The sequence below is a fragment of the Suncus etruscus genome, chromosome X (assembly GCF_024139225.1).
Source record: "Suncus etruscus isolate mSunEtr1 chromosome X, mSunEtr1.pri.cur, whole genome shotgun sequence".
Lineage (NCBI taxonomy): Eukaryota > Metazoa > Chordata > Mammalia > Eulipotyphla > Soricidae > Suncus > Suncus etruscus.
The window spans coordinates 22,340,225-22,360,305 of NC_064868.1; the positions used below are offsets into that span (position 1 = coordinate 22,340,225).

General features: G+C 37.4%; 1 pseudogene; it reads left to right on the top strand.

Moving 5' to 3' along the window:
• Positions 1-8,961: 8,961 nt before the first annotated feature.
• On the top strand, positions 8,962-9,762 carry LOC125998700 (ran-specific GTPase-activating protein-like; annotated as a pseudogene).
• Positions 9,763-20,081: the final 10,319 nt, after the last annotated feature.

Genomic DNA, 20,081 nt, shown 5'->3' on the forward strand with positions numbered 1-20,081 from the left:
AATGGGCTAAATGATGTGCCTGGCTGGGTAGTGAAGTGGAGCATCTGTACTCCTCTGCCTCCACCCTTTTGGGGCTGGTTGACTCACCTCCCAGGAAGGGGGAGCTGTATATCCATGAAGCCACACTAGATCAAGTTTAAGGCCCAGGCAGTCAGAGCAGGCAGATAGGACAGTTGAAAAGGTCTCCTGGGCTTCAGAGACCGGCACAGTTCAGTGATCTATTCTTAAGGTGTTTTTATAGGTCTGACCCTAATAGGGTGGGTCTGAGCAATTAAGGACTGATTGAATTTAGATAAGTCATAACCTTAAGTATAACTTAAAGAGAGGAAGAGAGATCAAATATAAGAGAGAGGATAACAGAAAAATAGGTAAACATAGTAAAAATAAATTAAAGAAACCTAATAAATCAAATAAAAGTTATTGGGTCATTGTGTCAGAGTGGGGAGGTTTTCCCAGTTTCTAGGCATTTCGCCAGTGATGGGGTTGGGTCCTGCTAATTGAAGATTTCAGGGTTAAATCATTGCTGGAGCAGTTTATATTACACATAGATTTCGCTTCTTGAATATTAAACAATGTGTTAATATGGCCTACCTATGTAGATGGCTACCCCATATATTATTGTCCTCTGCATCTTATGTATGTTCCTTTCCTAGTGAGAAACTATCATGTGGGTTTTATTTGACATAGATTGAATTGACAATAATGAAGAGGAAGAGGAAGAAGAGACGATAAGGAAAGAGGTAGGGAGAAGAGAGAAAAAGAGGGAGAAAGATGTTAATTTTCCCAAACGTGTTCAATGAGTAGGTCCTGTAATATAATTTTGTGATTCACAGTTGACTGTTTTAGTGATCTGTATGATCATATGCTTCAGGTCCTAATAGACAGCATAAACCAGAGAAAAGGGTGTATCATGGAGTGCATTATCAAGACAGTTTCACAAAGAAAGCTGAATATGTTATCAGATATGACAACACTGAGATGTCAAAATTAGTGTGTCTGCCCTTTGTATCCAGGAATCCCTGTGGCCAGAGAAGCTGAGAGATTATATTATATCTAGTAAGATTAATACACTAAAACATATTGTTAGGATATGCAAGTGCTAGAGTCACAGGCTTCCAAACATATTCTTCACTGTATCTGTGTATAAGCTCCCTAAGACATTACTAAAGGCCTTTCTAATAAGATTCTGATTACATAACTGTTCACTCTAAACAATTTTTTCATTGTTTCTGGTTTCTATATGGTACAATGGGTAGTTGAGGCTTTGTTAAACAATTTTAATCTTCATAAAATGTTCTTTATGTATTTTTAAAACTTTTTCATAAATTAGCTAATGATTTTAAATAATATATTTTCTAGTTATTTACTTAAAGTTAAATAGCAGAGGAAAATATTCTAAAAGTATTTATAAATCCAAGATGCAGAGATAACAACCATTAGTATATGCACTCTTTAGCTGAAATTAAAAATAGCATTTCAAACGTTTATTTAATGATAATGGCCAAAATTAGAGGTCCAACTATGATCATGTAATGTGCTCTATATGTTCCATTCATTACCTGTCTAACATTCCAAAGAAACTTGTAATAAGAACTGTGCTATATACCTTACCATTTTATGTAATTAGAAAGTGAGGCCTAGATATTAAGGAATTTATGCATCAGATTAAAGGTAAGGAAGTTTTAAATAGTATTCTAGATTGTCATTATTCAAAATCTGTACTTCAAATATTTTGCCTTTTTTTTTTTTTTGGAATGTCAAGAAATATGAGGCTGGGGCCAGAGTGGTGGTGCAATTGGTAAGGTGATTGTCTTGCAGGCAGCTAACCTAGGACTGACTACGATTCGACCCTCATATGGTCTCCCAAGCCAGGGGCAATTTATGAGCGCATGGCCAGGAGTAACCCCTGAGCATCACGAGGTGTGGTCCAAAAGCCAAAAAATAAATAAATAAATAAAAAGAAAAGAAGAAGAAAAAGAAAAAGAAATATGAGGCTAAAATGTAATTACATTCTATACAACATCCCAATTGTTCCAACTAACCTTTTTCACTGTTATAGAGAAGTTGTTCCATAATATTAGCTGAACTGTATTTTTTCTTAAATTCATGTGCATTTTCATATCAAAAATAATTTTGTGGGAAAATTTTCCCAGAAGTCAACTTAACATAGTTTTAAAATATGTTTTAGCACTTTATATGAAAACAATTGAAAGCTAGGAAATTGTACTGATTTTCCCTCAATATATTGGAATATCCTGATACATACTTTAGAGAGAACAGTAGATGTTTGTATTAAGATTTTAGATATTTAACAATTTGAAAAATTATTTTACTTGCATTTTTATAATTATTTTATATAATAATATTTATTTTGACCAAAGTGGATTACAAATCATTCACAGTAAAATTTTAGGTATATAGTGACGTTGAATCAGGGGCATTCCCACCACCAGTGTTGTCCTCCCTCTCTCCTATTCCCATCATGCATCCCATATCCTCCTCCTTTGCTTTCCAGGCTGCTAGTATAAGTAGCCTCACTATTTATAGCTTGTTTTATATTGGGTATTGACCCTGCTGTCTGTCATTGGCTTTGAATTTGGTGTAAATTGGAGTGTTTTAGCAAGACATTTTCATAAAGCAAACTGAATATGGTATCAGGTATGACTGAATACTGAGGTGTCAAAATTAGGGTGTCTGCCTTTTGTATCAAAGAATAGATTCAGATTCTTTGTCAAATATTAGTTGACCGTGTATTTGAGGGTTTATTTCTGGATATTCTGTTCTAAACCACTGGTCTGAGACTCTGTCTTTGTTCCAGTACCATGCTGTTTTGATGACTACTGTTTTATAATAAAGCTTCAGGTTAAATAAGGAAATACCAAAGAATACCTCTGGACAGAGATTCTGAAAGGCTATTTTATATTTAGTAAGATTAAGACACGAAAACATATTGTTAAGAAGTGCTGTCGCTGGAATCACTGGCTTCCAATCATATTCTTCACCTGTATCTGTGTATAAGCTCCCTAAGACATTATTATAGGACTTTGTAGTAAAAGGCTGATTACATACCTGTTCAATCTAAACAGTTTTTTTCTGTTTTTAAAGTTTTCTCTATGGTATTATGGTAGTCGAGGCTTTGTTTTGTTCCTCTTCCACTTGTTTTGAACACTTCTCCCCAGTAAATGCTGACAACTAACATTTTTGGGGTTTCTACCCTATAAGGTCGTTGTAATTTTTCATACAGTATTATATGTATATATGGTGTACAATCTAAGTTCCTCATAAAAGTGCTTCATTCCGTTTTTATCCTTTTTCTTTTTCTGGCTTACTTTGATTAACATATGTTTTGTAGATCCATCCATGTTGCTGCAAAATCCATGATTGTGTCATTTCTAACTAATTTTCTTAGCTATGATTGGCCTGTTTGGGCTTTCTACTTTCTCTTTATTAATTTTAGGGAAATGATATTTTCTCAGGAATCTGTCTATTTCTTCTAGATCTTCTAACATAAATGAGTACAGTTGTTCATAATAAGTCCTCATGTGTTTGATTTCTTGGGGATCTGTTGTAATCTCTTACCTTTCACTTGTAAACCTATTTATTTTGGTGTTTTTCCTTTTTTTCTTTTGAGTCTTGCCAGTAGTTTGTCTATCTTTTTTATTCGTTTAAAAAACCAGCTCCTGGTCTCATTGATTTTTTGTATTATTTTCTTTCTTTCTATGTTGTTTATTTGTGCTCTCATCTTTATTATTTATTTTCTTTTATGTGTGCTTGGATTTCTTTGTTGCAGGTTTTACAGATCCCAAAGGTGTCTCTTTTCGCTATTGATTTTGTCATTTCCCTCTTTCCTGATGTAGGCCTGTATTGCTATGAATTTCCCCCATTTACTGCTTTTGCTGTGTAACATAGATTTTGGCAGTTTGTTTTGTCATTGTTACTCATCTCAAAGAATCTTTTCATTTCTTCCTTGATTTCCACTTTAATCCAGCTGCTGTTGTGCAGCATGTTGTTTAATCTCCAGGTATTAGATTTTCTCCAGATTTTCTTTATACAGTCAATTTTGATCTCTGTTGCATATTGATCTGATAGCGTCAATATAATATATTGCTTTATTTTGATATTTGTGACATTATGCAAGCTAGGCTTATATCCTAAGGCTTGGTCTATTCTAGAGAAGTTTCCGTGTGCACGTGAGAAGTATGTGTGTTCCACTGTCTTAGAATGGATGGCCCTGTAGAAGACTACTATTCTTATTTTTTCTAGTTTCTCATTTAGGGCTCTTGTCTTTGCTAGTTTTCTGCCTAGTGGATCTGTCTAGTGGTGATAGTGGCGTGTTGAAGCCTCCTACTACCATTGCATTTTTGTTCATGTATTTCTCTAGGTTTGTAACCAATTGTCTTACATATATAACTGGCTCTATGTTTGGTGCATAAATTTTTTTTAATTTTTAATATAATTTTTATTTTGATCATAGTGGCTTACATATTGTTGACAATAATATTTTATACACATGTTTACATAAAATCAGGGGGGATGCCCATCACCGATTTGTCCTCCCTACACCTCCGTTTTCGTCCTACTTCCCCTATCCTCATCCCTCACCCCCGGGGCTGCTAGAACATGTGGTCCCCTCTGTACCTAGCTTACTACTTAGTAGTCTTGCACCTGTTTGGTCTTGGTGCCTCCCTTATTTACCCCTCTAACTGGGAGGTAGGACTAGATAGTTCAATTTATGTGGGGTTTTTTTGAAGAGAAAAGTAATAAACTGGGGTAAAAGTCTAATGCACCAAAAATGGGCGGAATCCTTCTAGAGGCTCTTATCATTGGTTTGATAGACGAAGGAGAAAAAGAAGATGAAACACCCCAGCAGTACAAAAAGAAGTGTCAAATATCCAGTGAGGACTCCAACAATAATGATAAGCACCACAAACAAAACAAAACAAAACAAAACAAAACAAAACAAAAACATGGTCTTGAGATAAGAAACATGGCAGAGCACATAAAAAAAAGAAGAGAAAAAATAAGTATAAATGGGGAGAACAATTTCAATAACCACACCAAAACAAAGAAATCGACAAAAAAGTAGATAGGTAAATAAAAATAAAAATAATAATAATAATAAATGAAGATAAAAAATAATATATAAAAAATAAAAAATGTTTTGTGCTTTTTGCTTTTTTTTTCCCTCTTGCACTGGCACAGTAAATATTGGGGTCATTCAAAAAGGAATTCACTTGGCCTAAGAGATATGGGGTTTCTCCACCCTTGGAGTATATTGTCATGGGATTAACTATTGACACCGTTCAGGTTCATTTACTCTCCCGGTGGTGCTTTTGTGGTGTTTGGAAGACTTCTGCTCCGTCCTGGGTGATAAAATCCGACCTCTGTATCTAGAGATCTCAGTATCTGCACAGGTCCAGGAGTGGAACTTATGATGAAGTCTTTCTTCGTGGTTCTAGAAGTTCTGTTCCCTCAGTGTCATTTTAATCCATCTTCTGTGTTTGGTGGTCTTGGTCTTTGCACTGATCCTAGGATGGCACCTAGGATAGCGTCTTTCATTGTGTTTCCAGAAGCCCCATTCTGTTGCAATTGTCTCTGCTAGACCTTTGGACCTGGGGATAATGGTTGTTGTGCAGGTTGTAGTTCAAACCCTAGTCTAGGGCTTTTTTATTGGTACCAAGTTATATACAGTCTGGTCATGGTTGTAGCAGCCAGCCATATGTAAATCACGATCTTGGCTTTTGGACCTACCAAAGGGTGACAAGTCTTCTGATTTTGTCTTATCGTTAGCTGGTAAGGTAGGATAATCTACTCTTAGGTCAAGTTGTTCCCATTTCCTCATTGTCTGGATATCATATTAGAGCTGGCACTTGTTGGTGACCCAGCAAGTATTAAGGCTATCCCGGATGGGATTTGTTTCCTGTAGCTGTTGTGACAAATAGTGTCGTTTCTATGGGGGGTGCTCTTTACATGACTGTAATCATACAACTATAATCATGTTTGTAATCACGGTGTTTAAATAAAGATAAAAAGAAAAAGAAAAAGAAAATATGTCACGCGGACCCAACTTAGACCTCAGGTGATTAGACACCATCCGTCCAGCCTTGAACCCTGGATCCCAGACATGGTGCATAAATTTTTATCAGAGTTAGCAGTTTTGTGTCTACTGTTCCCCTGATCAGTAAGTAGTGACCTTCCTTGTTTCTGAAAATTTTCTTGAAGCTGAATGATTTTTGGTCTGATACAAGTATGGCTGATCAGGCCTTTTTCAAGTGGTTTGAATAACTAATTTACATCCTTTTATTCTAAGCCTGTTTCTATGCTCAACTTTCAGTGTGTTACATGCTGACAGTGTATATCCGGTTTTTGTTTTCTGATACAACCAACTACTCTGTGTTTTTTAATGGAAGCATTTAGTCTGTTGACATATAGAGAGATTATTTTATATATATATGATCTTTTATTATATATATTATATGTGATCTTTTATTTTATATATATGATCTTTATTTAATTTATATATATTATCTTTACTTAAGCACCATGATTACAAGCATGATTGTAGTTGGGTTTCAGTCAAGAAAATAACATCCCTCTTCACCATTACAAAATTTCAACCACCAATGCCCCAACTCCCTCCTCAATACCTGCCTGGATTCAATACAGGCATTTTAATTCTTTCAGTAATTAAGTAAGTCATGATAGTAATTAGTGTAGTTATTTCCCTGAATGCAATCACCACCCATTGTGGTGAGCTGAATATGTGAGCTGGTCCTTCCGGCCCTCATCTCTTGTCTATGGGCATTATTACAATAATGTCCTTAATTTTTCTTAAAACCCATAGATGAGTGAGAATATTCGGTGTGCCTCTCTCTGCTTCTGACTTATTTCACTCATCAAAATAGATTTTATGTACATCCATATATAGGAAAACTCTATGACTTCTTCCCTCCTCACAACTGCATAATATTCCATTGTGTATATGGAATTTTTATCTTCTTTTAGTTTCTTTAGCCATTCAGCTATTGAAGGGAATCTTGGTTATTTCCAGAGTCTGGCTACTATAATAGCACTACAATGAATATAGCAGTGAAGAGGGGATTTTTGAATTGTATTTTTTTTTGTGTTCATAGGGTATATCTGTAGGAGTGATATAGCCAGATTATATGGAAGCTCAATTTTAAGCTTTTTGGGGAATCTCCATATTGTTTTCTATAAAGGTTGGACTAGACGGCATTTCCACAAGCAGTGAATAAAAGTTCCTTTCTGTTCATATTCCCACCAGCACTGATTGTTCTTGGTCTTGTGATGTGTGCTGGACTTTGTGGCATGAGATGGTACCTCATTGTTAATTTGATTTGCATTTCCTTGATGACTCGGGATGAGGAAGATTTTTGCATGTGCCTTTGAACATTTGTATTTCTTTGTTTATTCATTATTTCTTCCAAATTTTAATAGGGATAAATGTTTTTTTTCTTCATAAGTTCTGTCAGCATCTTATATATTTTCTATATTTGGTCCTTATATAATATAGTGGGTGAATAGTTTCTCCCATTCTGTGGGTGGTTTTTGTAAACTAGGCACTATTTTCTTTGATGTGCAGAAGCTTCTCAGCTTAATGTATTACCATCTGTTTATTTCTGCTTCCACTTCTTTGGAGAGTGCATCTTCTTGAAGATGCCTTAATTTCAATGTCATGGAGTGTTTTACCTTCTGTTGTTCTATATACACTATGGCTTCAGGTCTGATATCAAGGTCTTTAATTCATTTGGATTTTACCTTTGTGCATGGTGTAATATGGGGGTCTGAGTTCACTTTTTTGGAAGTGGCTAAGAAGTTGTGCCAACACTAATTGTTGAAGAGCCTTTCCCTGCTCCATTTTTATAATATCTGTATTTAAACATTTTGATTACAAATATGATTTGATTAGATTTCAGTCATGTAAAGAACACCCCCCTTCACCAGTGCAACATTTTCACCACCAAGGTCCCAAATCTCCCTCCATCCCACCCCACCCCCACCTGTACTACAGATAGGCTTTCCAGTTCCCTCATTCATAAAGCCCTGCTCAAAGAAATAAGAGAGGACACACGGAAATGGAAACACATAACCTGCTCATAGATTGTCAGTATTAACGTCATTAAAATGGCAATACTTCCCAAAGCATTATACAGATTTAATGTGATCCCCCTAAAGACACCCATGACATTCTTCAAAGAAGTGAATCAAACACTTATGAAGTTCATCTGGAACAATAAACACCCTCGAATAGCTAAAGCACTCCTAGGGAAAAGGAATATGGGAGGCATTACTTTCCCCAACTTTAAACTGTACTACAAAGCAATAGTTATCAAAACAGCATGGTATTGGAATAAAGATAGGTCCTCAGATCAGTGGAATAGGCTTGATTCTCAGAGAATGTTCCCCAGACATACAAGCACCTAATTTTTGACAAAGGAGCAATAAATCCTAAGTGGAGCAGGGAAAACCTCTTCAACAAGTGGTGCTGGCAGAAGTGTTTATCCACTTGCAAAAAAGAGAACATAGACCCCCAGTTAACATCATGTACCAAGGAAAACTCCAAATGGATTAAAACCTTGATATCCCTGCTCCATTTTGGATTTATTGCCCCTTTCTCAAAGATTAGTTGATTGTATGACCAGGGAACATTGCTAAATATTCAAGTCTATTCCAATGATCTGAGGATCTGTCTTTATTCCAATACCATGTTGTTTTAATAATTATTGCTTTGTAATACAATTTAAAATTGGGGAAATTAGGAGGGAAGAAAGAGAGAGGGAGAGAACCGGTGGGAGGAAGAGGCGCCGACGCCAGACGCGGAGGGAAAAGGAGCTACCGAGGGTCTGCTCCGAGCCAGCGACGACCAAGCACAGTGGAGCTGAGCTACCGCCTGGAGCTGAGCTGCCGCCCCGCCGCCACCCCGCTCCAGCCACCAGCCTCATGGCAGCTGCCAAGGACACCCACGAGGACCATGACACCTCCACAGAGAACACAGATGTGTCCAGCCACGACCCACAGTTTGAGCCTATAGTTTCTCTTCCTGAGCAAGAAATCAAAACCCTCGAGAGGAAGACGAAGAAGAGCTTTTTAAAATGAGTGCAAAGCTATTCCAATTTGCTTCAGAGAATAATCATCCAGAATGGAAGGAATGAGGCACCGGTGACGTCAAGCTCCTGAAGCACAAGGAGAAAGGGACCATTCTCATCCTCATGAGGTGGGACAAGACCCTGAAAAATGCACCAAACACTACATCACATCGATGATGAAGTTGAAGCCAAATGCGGACAGTGACCACGTCTGGGTCTGGAACACCCGTGCAGATTTCGCTGACGAGTGTCCCAAACTGCAGCTGCTGGCCATCCACTTCCTGAAAGCTGAAAATGCACAAAAGTTCAAAACAAAGTTTGAAGAGTGCAGGAAAGAGATCGGAGGAAGAGAAAAGAAAGGATCTGATAAAAAAAAAAGATAACGCCAAGAAAGTGGCAGAAAAGCTGGAAGCTCTTTCGGTAAAGGAAGGGAGCAAGGCGTCAGAAGATAAGGAGACCAAGGAGAACGTTGAGAAGAAGCAATAAGTCATCTTCCCTTGTTTTCTTGCCCTGCCTTTTTGTTCCTTTTTCTTTTATAAAATTCTGCCCTGCCCCCTTCGGTTTTTTTTTTTCTGTTTTGTTTTTACAAGGGACTTTATATAAAGAACTGAATTCCAACATTCAGGTTGTTTTTCTAAGTTTTTGCCCCATTGAAGATGGCTACAGGAGGACGGGTCTCCAGAACATGAAAACCGGCAGGCTTTTGCAGAAGCCAGCTCCCCTGTTTGGGACATCAGGCGGGGAAAAGCCATGAATCTACGCCCGCCCAGTGGAGCCCAACTGTGAGTGCTGTTTGTAAATGTTTGTCTACTGTCCTCTTGCGTGAAACTCTTGAAAGTGGGGCAAAAGAGGCTCCAGCAGAGCACTTTGGCTCCGCTTTGCTACGCGGCCGTGCGCTCTTTCTAAGAAAAGAACACCATCGCAACAAGAAGAAAAAAATCACACTAAGAACTGTGCTATAACACAGAAGCAAGCATTCCTCTTCGGACTGTCTTCTCTGTTGAATGCTCGGGCCTAAGATTTGATCCAGTGTGAGGCTTCATGAAGGGAGGACTCCCCTCCCTTAGAGGCAAGTCAGCCCATCCAGAAAGGGCGGAGCCAGAGAAGTGTGCTGCCCACATCATATAGCCAATGAATACCACCACAACATGTAGAAAAACCCAAAATACAAGTGTGACAATGGGGAAACAACGCAGGCCAGCATCAGACATAAAGAATGAAGAGGACAATTCTGATGTCAGATAATGACCAACCAACTAATCAACCTCTCAGATAAGGACTTTAGACTAGCAATATGGAATATGTTAAAAGAACTCAAAGAAAACATGGATAGAGTTGAACAGAACACTAATAAGAACCAAGAAAATACGAAGACAGAAATCACAAAACTCCAAACTGAAATAACATGTCAACTAACAGGCCTGAGAAAGTCAGTAAATGAAGTGAATGACAAAATGGATAAGCTCTGGGACAGGGTATCAGAAGCTGAGAATAGACTTGGTGCTGTGGAATATGAGATACATAACAATTCCATACAGCAGGAGAGATTGGAAAAAAAACTTAAAGCAAATGAGCAGACAATGGAAAAATTAGTCAAAGAATGGGAACAGATGAAAATAGAAGTCTATGATAAGATCAACAGAAACAACTTAAGAATCACTGGAGTCCCAGAGACCCAGGAAGAAAATACCCAGGAAGAATCAATGGTCAAGAACATCATTAAAGAGAAACTTCCAGAGCTAAAGAATATAGGTGATCAAATCCTGCATGCTCGAAGAGTACCAACCAAAAGAGACCCCAGAAAAAACACCCCAAGACACATCCTAGTCACAATGACAAATCCCACAGATAGAGACAGAATTCTGAAAACAGCAAGATCAAAAGGGGAAATTACGTTCAAGCAAGCATCCTTGAGATTTACAGCAGACCTGTCACCAGAAACACTCAATGCCAGAAAGCAGTGGTGGGACATTGTGACAAGACTGAATGAAATGAATGCTTCACCCAGAATACTATACCCAGCAAAACTCACTTTCCGATTTGACGGAAGAATAGATGGTTTCACAGACAAAAAGCAGCTCAGAAACTTTACAGATTCCAAACCAGTCTTAAGAGAAAAACTGAAAGACCTAATTTAAAACAAGACTAACCAAAAGACACGCCAAATTTCGATATAAAGATGGCATTAAATCCCAGGACAATTCTTTCTCTCAACGTCAATGGACTAAATGCACCTGCCAAGAGACACAGAGTGGCTAAATTGATCAAAAAACTCAATCCAACCTTCTGCTGCCTACAAGAAACGCACCTAAATAGTCAGAACAAACATAGACTCAAAATAAAAGGCTGGAGAAAAATTATCCAAGCAAACAACACCCATAAAAAAGCTGGAGTGGCCATACTAATATTAGATAATGCAAACTTTATACTCAGGAAGGTTGTAAGGGACAAAGATGGACATTTTATATTAATCAAGGGGTATGTAGAGCAGGAAGAAATAACTCTCCTAAACATATATGCACCAAATGAGGGGCCAGCAAAATATTTAATACAACTGTTGACAAATCTGAAAAATAATATCAATAACAACACAATAATTGTGGGGGACCTTAACACGGCTTTGTCAACACTGGATAGGTCAACCAGACTGAAACCCAACAAGAATATACTAGACCTGAGGAGAGAAATGGAAGAAAGAGGCCTAGTGGATATATATAAAACACTCCACCCCCAGAAACCTGGATACACATTCTTCTCCAATGTACATGGGACATTCTCCAGGATAGACTACATGCTGGCACATAAAAAATACCTCCATAATATCAAGAGGATAGAAATTTTGCAGACTACTTTTGCTGACCACAAGGCTCTGAAATAATTTGTGAATTCCAAAGGGACTCAGAAGAAAAACCTTAACACCTGGAAGTTAAACAGCCTCATACTCAATAACCAGTGGGTCCAAGATGAAATCAAGGAGGAAATCAAAGGTTCCTGGAAACAAATGACAATAAAGACACAAACTATCAGAACTTATGGGATACAGCAAAAGCAGTACTGAGAGGAAAATTTATAGCTTTGCAAGCACACATCAGGAAGGAAGAAGGAGCTTACTTGAGTAGCCTAATGACACAGCTAATAGAACTAGAAAGTGCTCAACAAAAGGACCGAAAAATAGGAAGACAGAAGGAAATAACAAAGCTGAGAGCAGAAATCAATGAAGTGGAAACCCAAAAAACAATCCGAAAGATCAAGGAAAGCAGAAGTTGGTTCTTTGAAAAAATAAAAAAGATTGATAGACCACTGGCAAATCTAACAAAGAAAGAGAGAGAGAAACTTGATAACTCTTATTAGGAATGAAAAAGAAGAGATCACGACTGATATGAGAGAGATTCAAAGGGTAATCAGAAACTACTTTGAGAATCTCTACGCCACTAATAATGAGAACCTGGAAGAAATGGATAAATTCCTGGACTCTTATATTCTTCCACGGTTGAAGGAAGAGGATGTAGCATATCTAAACACCCCCATCACCATTGATGAAATTAAAACGGTAATCAAAGGTCTGCCGAAAAACAAAAGCCCAGGCCCAGATGGATTCACTAATGAATTCTTTCAAACTTTCCAAGAGGAACTACTACCAATCCTGGCAAGACTCTTTCATGAAATTGAACAAACGAAAACACTTCCAAATAGCTTTTATGAAGCCAACATCACCTTGATACCTAAACCAGACAGAGATGCTACAAAAAAGGAAAATTACAGACCAATATCGCTGATGAATGCAGATGCAAACATCCTCAACAAAATCCTGGCAAATAGGATTCAATGCATCATTAAGAAGATCATCCACTACGATCAAGTCGGTTTCATCCCAGGAATGCAAGGATGGTTTAACATCCGTAAATCAATCAACATCATACACAACATCAATAACAAGAAAAATAAAAACCACATGATCATATCAATAGATGCAGAGAAAGCATTTGATAAGGTCCAACACCCATTATTGATCAAAACTCTCAGCAAGATGGGAATGGAAGGAACCTTTCTCAATCTAGTTGAAGCCATCTACCACAAGCCAACGGCAAATATCATCCTCAATGGAGAAAAACTAAAAGCCTTCCCTCTAAATTCTGGTACAAGACAAGGCTGTCCTCTCTCACCACTCCTTTTCAACATAGCACTGGAAGTACTTGCTATAGAGATTAGGCAAGAAAAAGATATCAAGGGAATCCAGATAGGAAAGGAAGAAGTCAAGCTCTCACTGTTTGCAGATGACATGATACTCTACTTCGAAAACCCTGAATACTCTACCAAAAAGATTCTAGAAACAATAGACTCATATAGCAAGGTGGCAGGCTACAAAATTAACACACAAAAATCAATGGCCTTTCTATACACCAATAGTAATAAGGAAGAAATTGACATTAAGAAAACAACCCCATTCACAATAGTGCCACACAAACTCAAATATCTTGGAATCAACTTGACTAAAAATGTTAAGGACCTATACAGAGAAAACTATAAAACTCTGCTCCAAGAAATAAGAGAGTACACGCGGAAATGGAAATGCATACCCTGCTCATGGATTGGCAGGATTAACATCATCAAAATGGCAATACTCCCCAAGGCATTATACAGATTTAATGCGATCCCTCTAAAGATACCCATGGCAATCTTCAAAGAAGTGGATCAGGCACTTTTGAAATTCATTTGGAACAATAAACACCCTCGAATAGCTAAAGCAATCATTGGGAAAAAGAATATGGGAGGAATTACTTTCCCCAACTTTAAACTGTACTACAAACCAATAGTTATCAAAACAGCATGGTATTGGAATAAGGACAGGCCCTCAGATCAGTGGAATAGGCTTGAATACTCAGAAAATTTTCCCCAGACATACAATCAACTAATTTTTGATAAAGGAGCAGGAAACCCTAAATGGAGCAGGGAAAGCCTCTTCAACAAGTGGTGTTGGCACAATTGGATAGCTGCTTGCAAAAAATTGAACTTAGACCCCCAGCTATCATTATGTACGAAGGTAAAATCCAAATGGATTAAAGACCTCAATATCAGCCCCCAAACCATAAGATATATAGAACAGCACATAGGCAAGACACTCCAAGACATTACAGGCATCTTCAAGAAGGAAACTGCACTCTCCAAGCAAATGAAAGCAGAGATTAACAGATGGGAATATATTAATCTGAGAAGCTTCTGCACCTCAAAGGAAATAGTGCCCAGGATACAAGAGCCACCCACTGAGTGGGAGAAACTATTCACCCAATACCCATCAGATAAGGGGCTAATCTCCAAAATATACAAGTCACTGACAGAAATTTACAAGAAAAAAACATCTAATCCCATCAAAAATGGGGAGAAGAAATGAACAGACACTTTGACAAAGAAGAAATACAAATGGCCAAAAGACACATGAAAAAGTGCTCCACATCACTAATCATCAGGGAGATGCAAATCAAAACAACGATGAGATACCACCTCACACCACAGAGAATGGCACACATCACAAAGAATGAGAATAAACAGTGTTGGCGGGGATGTGGAGAGAAAGGAACTCTTATCCACTGCTGGTGGGAATGCTGTCTAGTTCAACCTTTATGGAAAGCGATATGGAGATTCCTCCAAAAACTTGAAATCGAGCTCCCATATGATCCAGCTATACCACTCCTAGGAATATACCCTAAGAACACAAAAATACAGTACAAAAACCCCTTCCTTACACCTATATTCATTGCAGCACTATTTACCATAGCAAGACTCTGGAAACAACCAAGATGCCCTTCAACAGATGAATGGCTAAAGAAACTGTGGTACATATACACAATGGAATATTATGCAGCTGTCAGGAGAGATAAAGTCATAAAATTTTCCTATACATGGATGTACACAGAATCTATTATGCTGAGTGAAATAAGCCAGAGAGAGAGAGAAAAACGCAGAATAGTCTCACTCATCTATGGGTTTTAAGAAAAATGAAAGACATTCTTGCAATAATAATTTTTAGACACAAAAGAGAAAAGAGCTGGAAGTTCCAGCTCACCACAGGAAGCTCACCACAAAGAGTGATGAGTTTAATTAGAGAAATAACTACATTTTGAACTTTCCTAATAATGAGAATGTATGAGGGAAATGGAGAACCTGTTTAGAGTACAGGCAGGCGTCAGGTGGGGAGGAGGGAGACTTGGGACATTGGTGATGTGAATGTTGCACTGGTGATGGGTGGCGTTCTTTACATGACTGAAACCCAAACACACAAATAAATAAAATAAAATAAAATAAAATAAAATAAAATAAAATAAAATAAAATCTACAGTTAAACCTTCAAAAAAAAAAAAAAAAGATGGCTACAGAGAATCCATTCCCCAGTCATGAAAATGTACTGTGCTAACTTTCTTTTCTATAGTGGAAACATTTATAGTCATCAAAACAAATAAATAAACAACACATTTGAACCCTAAAAATATGAGGAAATTAATGCCTCCCATATTCCTTTCCTCGAGATTTTCTTTAGCTATTAGTGGGTTTTTATTGTTCCAAATTAATTTCAGGAGTAATTGATCCACTTGTTTTAAAAATGTCATGAGTATCTGGGGGCCGGAGAGATAGCACGAAGATAAGGCGTTTGCCTTGCGTACAGAAGGACAGTGGTTCGAATCTTGACATCCCATATGGTCCCCCGAGCCTTCCAGGAGCGATTTCTGAGCTTAGAGCCAGGAGTAAGCCCTGAGCGCTGCCGGGTGTGACCCAAAAACCAAAAAAAGAAAAATTTCATGAGTTTCTTTAGAAGGATTGCATTAAATCTTTAAAATGATTTGGGGACTATTGCCATTTTAATGATATTAATCCTGCCAATCCAATAGAAGGGTATCTGTCTCCATTGCCTTGTATCCTATCTTATTTCTTGAAGTAGGCTTTTGTTGTTTCCTTTGTATGAGACTTTCCCCTCTATAGTTAAGTTGACTCCAATATATTTGAGTTTTGTGTGGCACTAATGTGAATGGGAATTATTTTAATGTCCATTTCTTCTTTATCATTATTGGTGTGTAAGAAGGCCATTGATTTTTTTCACGTTAAGTTTGTAGCCTGCTACTTTCCTATATGAATTTATTTTTTTAGAAGCTTTTTGGTAGAATCTTTAGGGTTTCTACATATAGTTTCATGTCAGATGCAAACAGTGAGAGCTTGACTTCTTGCTTTCCTATCTGCATGCACTTGATATCTCTGTATATATTCATATAATCATATGGTTTTTATTTTTCTTTTTGTTGATATGGTGTATTATGTTTATTGATTTATGGATGTTAAACAATCCTTGCATTCTTGGATAAAACCTCCTTGGTCATGGTGAATAAACTTCTTGATGATGCATTGGATCCAATTTTCAAAAATTTGTTGAAGATATTTGCATTTGTGTTCATCAGGGATATTATTCTGTAATTTTCTTTTTTGCAGCATCTATATCTGGTATTGGTGTCAAGGTGATAGTATCTTCATAAAAACTTATTTGCTCCATTTTGCATTTATTGCTCCTTTATCAAAGATTAATTGATTATATAGCTAGGGAGAATTCTCTGAATAGTTTAGTCTATTGGAATGAACTGAGAGTCTGCCTGTATTCCAATACCATGGTGTTTTAATAATTATAAATTTGTAATACAGTTTAAAGTTGGGGAAAGTGATCCCTCCCATATTGCAATTCCAAAGGATTGTTCTAGCTATTCGCATGTGTTTATTACTCCAGATGAATTTCAGGAGTGTTTGATCCAGTTCTTTGAAGAATGTCATAGGTATATTTAGAGGAATTGCTTTAAATCTGTACAATGCCTTGGGGAGTATTACCATTTTAATGATGTTAATCTTGCCAATCCAAGCAGGGTATGTTTTTCCATTTCGCTTGTGCTCTCCTTTTTCTTGAATCAGGGTTTTGTAGTTTTCTTTGAATAAGTACATCACATCTTTAGTCAAGTTGACTCCAAGATATTTCGGTTTGTGGGGCACTAATGTGAATGTGATTGTTTTTAAATGTCCATTTCTTCTCCATCATTATTGGTGTATAAGAAGGTCATTGATAGTGTGTTAATTTTGTAGCCTGCCACATTGCTATAGGAATCTATCATTTCTAGTAGCTTTTTGGTAGAGTATTTAGGGTTTTCTAAATATAGTATCATGTCATCTGCAAACAGTGAGAGATTGACTTCTGCCTTTCCTATCTGGATGTCCTTGATATATTTTTCTTATCTAAGTATCATGGCAAGAACTTGCAGCTCTATATTGAGTAGGAGTGGTGAGAGAGAGCAGCCTTTTCTTGTACCAGATTTTAGAGAAAAGGCTATTAATTTATATCCATTGAGAATAATATTTGCTATTGGCTTGTGGTAGGTGGCCTTGACTATTTTGAGGAAAGTCCCATCTTGATGAGAGTTTTTAAAAGAAATGGTGTTGGACCTTATCAAATACTTTCCCTGCATCTATTCGTATGATCACTTGGTTTTTATTTTTCTTGATTATCTTTGTCCCTTATAATTTTTCTGAGTCTAAAGTTTGTTTCATCTGATACTAATATGGCCACTCCAGCTTTATTAAGAGTGTTGTTAACTTGGATGATTTTCCTCCAGCCTTTGATTTTGAGTCTATGCTTGTTCTGACTATTTAGATGTGTTTCTTGTAGGCAGCAAAACACTGGATACAGCTTTTTGATCCACTTTGCTACTCTGTGTTTCTTAATAGGTGCATTTAGTTCATTGACCTTGAAAAAGATAATTGACATAGGACTTAGTGTCATCTTTGTGTAGAAGTTTGTTGTGTCTGTTGGTCTTTCTTAACTTAAAGTAGATCTCTTAGCTTTTCTTTCAAGGCTGGTTTTGAGCCTATGAAGTTTCTGAGCTGTTGTTTGTCCGTGAAGCTATATATACTTCCTTCAACCCTGAAAGTAAGTCTGGCTGTGTGTAGTATTTTATGCAACGCATTTATTTCACTGAGTTTTGTCACTCTTTCCCACATCTGCTTTAGGGCCTTGAGGGTTTCTTGTGACAGTCTGCTGTAAATCTTCACAATGCTCTTTTGAATGTAATTTCCCTTTTTGATCTTGTTGTTTTCAGTATTATATCCCAATCTGTGGGTTTTGTCATTGTGATTAGGATGTGTCTTGGGGTATTTTTCTCAAGGTCTCTTTCAGCTGGTACTCTTTGGGCTTGCAATATTTGGTTGTATGTAGTCTTTAGGTCTGGGAGCTTCTCTGCAATGATGTCTTTGACTGTTGATTCTTCCTGGGGGTTTTCTTTCTGGGTTTCTGGGATACCAATGATTCTGTTAAACTTGTCAAGGGCTTCTATTTTCATCTGTTCACAATCTTTTTGTAGTTTTTTCATTGTCAGATCATTTGCTTTAAGGTTCTTTTTCAATTTCTATTGCTGTATGAAGTTGCTTTGCATCTCATCTTCCAGTTCACTAATTCTGCCCTCAGCTGCTGATACTCTGTTAGAGAGACTTTTCATTGAGTTTTTTAATTTTATCTACTGAATTGTTCTGTCCTGTCCTTTCAGTTTTGAGTTTTCTGATTTCTATTTTTGTGTTCTCTTCCACTTGATCTACTTTTTTCTTTGAGTACTATGAGCATCCTCCATATTACTACTCTAACCTCCTTGTCTGAGAGGTTAACTATGTGATTAGTACTTTCTGTGTTATCAGAGCTGCCATCTTCATTTTCTATGGATGCTGAGTTGTTTTCTCAGTTGTTTCCCCATTGACACACTTGAAATGTGATTCTTACTACGTGTTGTAATGGGGTTCATGTTCTAGAAGACATGTGCAGGAATTTGCTCTATGGCTGTGCTCTTTATTTGCTGGGGTCTTCTTTATTGTCACTTTCTGGAAAAGAGGAAGCAGTCACTGGTGCCACTTTACAAAATGTCCTCCTTAGCTCAAACAGGCAGGATTCAGTCCTCCAACCTTGTGGGCAGGGATTAGCCTACCTGTGTAGGGTGCTTGAAAGCCTTTTTGCTGGGGTCTTCTTGTTTGTCGCTCTCTGGGAAAGAGGAAGCAGTCACTGGTGCCACTTTATAAAAGTTCCACTTTATCTCAAACAGGCAGAATTCAGTCCCCCTCCTTGTGGGCAAGGGCAAGCCTACCTGAGAAGGGCACTTGAAAGCCTTTTTTGCTGGGGTCTTCTTGGTTGAAAATTTTTTCATTGAGTTTTGTCTCTGTGTCCCACCACTGCCTTTTGGCCTTGAGGGTTTCTTGTGACAGGTCTGCTGTAAATCTTATGGATGCTATTATGAATGTAATTTCTCTTTTTGATCTTGCTGCTTTTATTAATCTATTCCTCTTTGTGGGATTTGTTATTGTGTCTAGGATGTGTTTTGGGGTTCTTCAGATCTTTTTCATTTGGCATGCAGAATTTAGTTGCATGCAGTCTTTATCTCTGGCAGTTTCTCTGCAATTATATACTTGTCTGCTGATTCTTCCTGCGGATTTTTTTTCCTGAGTCTCTGGACTCCAATGATTCTTACATTGTTTCTTTTGAGCTTATCAAAGATTTCTATTTTCATCTGTTCACATTCTTTTAGTAATTTTTTCATTTACTTATCATTTGCTTTAAGGCTTTTTACAATCTTTTCTGATAATGGAGTTGTTATGCATCTCATCTTCCAGCTCACTGATTCTATCCTGAGCTGCTGTTACTCTGTTTGAGAGGCTTCCCATTCATCTACTTAGATTTTCAGACCTGTTATTTCAATTTGGAGTTTTCTGATTTCTATCTTCATATCCTCTTGATTTATTAGTGTTCCGTTCAACTTGATTTATGCTTTCTTTGAGTTCAGTGAACACCCTCCATATTTCTTCTCTACACTCCATATCTGAGAGACTAACTAGTTTGTTGGCCATTTTCGGGTCATCAGAGTTGCCATCTTCATTCTCTATACCTGGTGTTGGTCTGTGTTTTTCACCATTTTC